General features: G+C 45.3%; 1 pseudogene; it reads left to right on the top strand.

The window, feature by feature from the left end:
* The first annotated feature begins 1565 nt into the window (after nucleotides 1-1565).
* LOC144713500 (uncharacterized) lies at nucleotides 1566-4089 on the top strand (annotated as a pseudogene).
* The last annotated feature ends 1798 nt before the right edge of the window (nucleotides 4090-5887 follow it).

Genomic DNA, 5887 nt, shown 5'->3' on the forward strand with positions numbered 1-5887 from the left:
TCAAAGATGAATCAGAATGAAAGGTTATGTTCACAAACCTAAGATTCATCAATGGAATTGAAAGACAGCTAAAATTCTACTATGAATTCATTCAACCATTATGTTTTCATTTATCGTATCGACTTAGAGAAATCAAAACACATTGATATCAAGTTACTACCTACTCCCATGCCTTTCTTGGTATCAACCCAATCGGCGATTTACGACAAGTCTTTCTGAATTTTAAGAGCAAGAAGCGGAACAAAAATCAAGCTTTCTTTATGGATAACCAATCCATTTTCAAATATAGTTGGGAGACTTTACCCAAGAAATAGGTACATAAAATGGAAAGATCGGAACATGGGAATAGATCTGATACGAATACGGACTACCCATTTAAATTGTTGTTCTTTCTCAAATTTCATACCTATACACGGGTTCAAGTTTCGATCGATATTTGCGGAGTTGATCATCCCTCTTGAAAACGAAGATTTGAAGTGGTCCATAATTTACTGAGTACTCGGTATAACTCACGCATTCGTGTACAAACAAGTGCGGACGAAGTAACACGAATATCTCCGATAGTCAGTCCATTTCCATCCGCCGGCTGGTGGGAGCGAGAAGTATGGGATATGTCTGGTGTTTCTTCCATCAATCATCCAGATCTACGCCGTATATCAACAGATTATGGTTTCGAGGGTCATCCATTACGAAAAGACTTTCCTCTTAGTGGATATGTGGAAGTACGCTATGATGATCCAGAGAAACGTGTTGTTTCTGAACCAATTGAGATGACCCAAGAATTTCGCTATTTCGATTCTGCTAGTCCTTGGGAGCAGCGTAGCGACGGATAATTCAGAATCAACATAGGTCCGTCCGGGGACAAATCAATAGGAAATGCTATTTGCTAAGAATAAGAATGCACTTCCATTAAATTCAAGAGTTTCACAGGTTAATAACATAAAAGAAGCTTATCCAAGGCGCGAGTTTACGAAGGATATCATTGATAAAATTGAAGAAAGAACGTCCTTTTCATTTACTGCGTAACCTTCTGCTCGTAAACGCTCCTAATGTCGCGCCCGCTCACTCGCGCCTGAATCTTAATATATTCACCGCTTCCGCGCCTTCATCTTAGTATGTATGGAATTTGTAAAGAATACAGTACAGCGTCTCGATCTCTTCGAAACACACTTCATTTTTTATTTTTTTTAGTATCATTGATAGCAGAAGAGTACGCGCGCTAGCGCGCCCATCCCAAAATGACTTCGTAGCCTACGCTTGCTGCTCGCTCAGTGTCAGTAGAAGAAAGAAAACATGGTCACGACTAGTTGATATTGATGGATTTATCCACTGCGCGCTGCGCGCCTTACGAGTCTTGCACTTCACTCGCAGCTCGCTGGCTCGTTCATTCACTTGCTTATTTATTAACTCGCTGCTTCGCTAGAAGCGACTTCTTTATGTTAAAAAAAACATAACCTTTACTTCGTCACTTTATTTATTTCATAACGTTCTTAGGGGCAAGTTTACGAGCAGAACCTTTTTTCAGTATTAAAAAGAACGAAGGTGCAGAAGCGGTGAAAATTAAGATGAAGACGAGCGTGAAGATGAAGACGAGCGAGCGGGAGACTAAGGGAGCGAAGCGAGTTTACGAGCAGGAGCAGTTATCGTTCTTCAAGAACTGTCGTAGTTATTTTACTTGACTTTACTTATCGTTCTTCTTTTCTTTCTTTTCTTTGACGCTCGTAATTGCTCGCTCACTCGCGTCTGAATCCTCATATTCATCGCTTCCGCGCCTCGCGCGTCGCGCCTCAGAACGTTGATTCATCTTCGCTCCTAAGCGCTAAGCGCCGTCACGCGTTGATGAATCGTTGATGAATATGAATCTGACTTCTTAGCATCTGAACCTTCATTGACTTCTTTTGCTCCCGCTCCGTCGCCCCCGCTCACTCACGCCTTTGCTTTACGAGTTATGAATGAACTGACTAACGTTATTCTCCCGGAACGCTAGTAAGCTAACCGCTTACCTTCAATTTCTTGCAGAACGTTGGATAAGGATAACGTTTATTTCTTTGACTTCGTTTCATTTATCCGCAACCAAAGTCATTTCAGAACCTTTCATTATCGCTCGCTCGTCTTCATCTTCATCTTCACGCTCCTCGCGCCTCATATATTCATCGCTTCCGCGCCTTGCTTCGGAAAACTTCTTTCTTTCTTTTGAAGAAGAAGAAGATTTCTTTTTTTTTCAAAACGCTCCTCGCTCCGCTCTTTCTCACTCGCGCCTAAACGCTCTTAAGCGCCTTCTTATTCAGAAACCGTGGGCCTCAGCCCGGGAAGGGGAGAGTGGCCGAGCGGTCAAAAGTGACAGACTGTAAATCTGTTGAAGGTTTTCTACGTAGGTTCGAATCCTGCCTCTCCCACTTGTTGTAGACGAGAAGAAAGAAGCTCTTTTTTGTGGCCGTGAAGTGAAATAGTTTCATATGTTGTTAGAGAGGTTGTTATTTATGACCATCGATATCCAATCCCACCGAGAATAGAAGCGACTTGCTTCTGGCGTCGGCTTGTAGTCTCTGTAGCCGGCATTCCTACATGCACGCGCCCGCTTCCTCCTTGGTTTGGGACGAAGCCAAGCCGATAGATACGTACAATAGGCGAATGAAGCGACCACCCTCAAAAAAGCCGTAGTGTGCGCGCGGTACATGTAGTTTTGAAGCTGGGGAATGCAAGTTTTATTGAGGATTGGAGAGGAAAAGCTGAAGAACGGGATGGATTTAGGAGTCTTTGTGCGAGCCGTATGCGGTCAGAGTCGCACGTACGGTAACGAGGGGGGTTCGCGTCTTGTTTAGTATGGTCTTTGGGCCTACCCACCCTATTTGTTCCATGATCTATGGGTCTACTGGAGCTACCCACTTTGATCAATTAGCCAAGATTTTGACCGGATACGAAATCACTGGTGCTCGATCTAGTGGTATTTTTATGGGGATTCTATCTATCGCTGTAGGGTTCCTATTCAAGATCACTGCAGTTCCTCTTCGGACGGCTGTAGGACGGACGGCTGCCTATAGATGGTAGGGTAGGATGGGTGGTACCGCTCAGATTGCGGCCAATCTTCCTAACTGCGCGCGGGCTGGGCTTAGAGCGCATGAAACTCATCGCTACCTCGTAAGGGCGTTGAGACCATAGCATGTTACACAAAAGCACCGCTTTTTCTGGAAGTCACATAGCTGCCCGACTAGAAGAGCCACTCGCTCTGAAGTGTTGTCACACAAGATAAGCACGCCGCCCGCCAGTTGGCCGGGCGAATCTAAGTTATCTTCCGGTCAACTGTCCACCCAGTCAAATGCATAAAACACAGTGGAATCACGCAACGCACGCAGCTGGTGTGCTTCCTGCCCACGAGGAAAGAAAGAAATGCGACAAGGCGCGAGTTTACGAGCGGGAGCGACGGAGCGAAGTCAAAGAATAAAAAGAAGAATAAATACAGAAAGTTTGACTGTTTGCTAGGGAGCTGATTACCCAAGAAATCCCTGGGAAAAAAATCAAAGATATCTCGGTAACGAAAACTATAGGAGGCTGTATTGGCGAGATCCAACGGTGAACTGCTGCCAGAAAAACCGCCTGGAAGTCCGAGGACCTTTAGTACCGTACCCTACCCGAACCAGCAGCCTTCGCGCCAGCGGCGCGCCTTGTCCCTTTCCTTTTTTCCATTCAGCCTAACCTACTTCTTTGTTACAAATAAACTAAGGCGCGCTGACTAAGGCATTGCGGTGGTTCGTATGCCTACCTTACTTACCCACTGAAAAGGTTCTGATAATAATTCCATTTCCGGGTTTATTTCATTCAGTTCTTTACTTCGTTTCTTTCAGAACTGATTAGCATCACCTGGCATCATGATTTACTTCATTTATTTCATAACGTTTCTTTGACTTTTTAACGTTCTTCGATTTCGCTCCGTCGCTTCTGCTCATAAATTCCTCGCTTCTGCTCCCGCTCGTCTTCATCTTCATCTTCACCGTTTCGCGCCTTTTTTAAAGAATTCCGGCTTGGCCCGGAAAAGCGCTGGCAACAACAGAAAGGAAAGGGGTCCATGTAGCTGCTGCGCCCGTCTACTGAGCAGCAGGTTCGGCATCTACTACAAAAAAAAAGATAGAATCTACTTCAGTTCTTCGTGACCTCAAAACCTCTGCTAGGCAACGTGTGGAATGGCCGAGAGCGGACGGACCTTTTTGGATATATAATCCAGGTCGAGAGTAGAGTTACGGGAACAGTCGTCTGATGGAAAACAACTTTCTCGTTCGGTTCAGAGAGCACTTTTTCTTTTCATCGTTCCTTAGGAACCAAAAAATGGTTCCCCTTTTGTGTGAATTCCCCAGCGGTGAATTAACCACTTTTTGGGCCCTATCTATTCCATCTCTCGAGCCCCGAAGAAAACCCCCCTCTCCATCGGACTCCATATCTCTTTTGACTCTATATATGTGGGCACCTGATATCTATGAGGGTTCACCCACCCCGGTTACAACATTCCTTTCTATTGCGCCTAAAATCTCTATTTCTGCAAATATGTCACGTGTTTCTATTGCTGGTTCCTATGGAGGTACATTGCAACAAATCTTCTTTTTCAGTAGCATTGCTTCTATGATCTTAGGAGCACTGGCTGCCATGGCCCAAACGAAAGTCAAAAGACCTCTAGGTCATAGTTCGATTGGACATGTAGGTTATATTCGTACTGGTTTATCATGTGGAACCATAGAGGGAATTCAATCACCACTAATTGGTATCTTTATTTATGCATCAATGACGGTAGATGCATTCGCCATAGTTCCAGCATTACGGCAAACCCGTGTCAAATATATAGAGGATTTGGGTGCTCTAGCCAAAACGAATCCTATTTCGGCTATGACCTTCTCCATTACGATGTTCTCATACGCAGGAATACCCCCGTTAGCCGGCTTTTGTAGCAAATTCTATTTGTTCTTCGCCGCTTTGGGTTGTGGGGCTTACTTCCTAGCCCTAGTGGGAATAGTTACTAGCGTTATAGGTTGTTGGGCGGCCGGAAGGTTGCCATGAGTAAGGTTGGTGGACCGAAGGCTGTTTTCCGTGCACCAGACACGTAGCTTACCGAATCCGTTGCGACACGGATGGGAATGCATACTACGAAAGACAGAGTCGAGTCTGATACATCAACCGTCTACGTCCACAATCACTATACGAGATGAACCTGGGTTTGGTGAATTGAAGTTGGCCTTAGGTGTAATAGGACTCCCAGTTATTGCGCGTGATCGTATACTGAGCCCGTCGGTAGTTAGAACGACACAAGCCGGGCCGGGCCTCGACTCATAAAGATAAAAGTTCTGAGGCGCAAAGTTTACCAGCGGGAGCGGAGCGGGAGCGGAGCGGGAGCGGAGCGGGAGCGGATAATAACTGATTTTAATCAGAACTAAGGCGCGGAAGCGGTGTATATATGAGGCGCGAGGAGCGTTCCGATTAAGATTCAGATGCGACGGAGCGGAGTCAAGATGAATCTGAATCTGATAAGAAGTCAATAAAGATGAAGATGAATCAGGCGCGGAGCGAAGAAGTTATCTGAAAAATAAGTTCTGCAAGGTTCAGCATGAAAAAAATTCCCCATCTCATTTGGGGTGGAAAACGAATCGACATCTCGATGTGATACAGCCCTTTCCTTTTTTTGTTGGGAAAGAATGGCGAAGTCCATCCGAACCGTCCAATAAAGAATACAGAGGAGAGCAAAGCGCCAATGGCGCGCGAAGCGCATGTAGGGCATGGAAAAAAAGTGTGGAGGTTCAGCATTATTTACTTTGATTGGCATCACCTTCATCGTAACCTCAGAACCTCAGAACCTTCGCTTTCTGGGCCCAAAGCAGTGCAGTGTTTCCTGGCCAAATAAAGGATT

This window comes from Wolffia australiana, chromosome 16 (assembly GCF_029677425.1).
Source record: "Wolffia australiana isolate 7733 chromosome 16, ASM2967742v1".
Lineage (NCBI taxonomy): Eukaryota > Viridiplantae > Streptophyta > Magnoliopsida > Alismatales > Araceae > Wolffia > Wolffia australiana.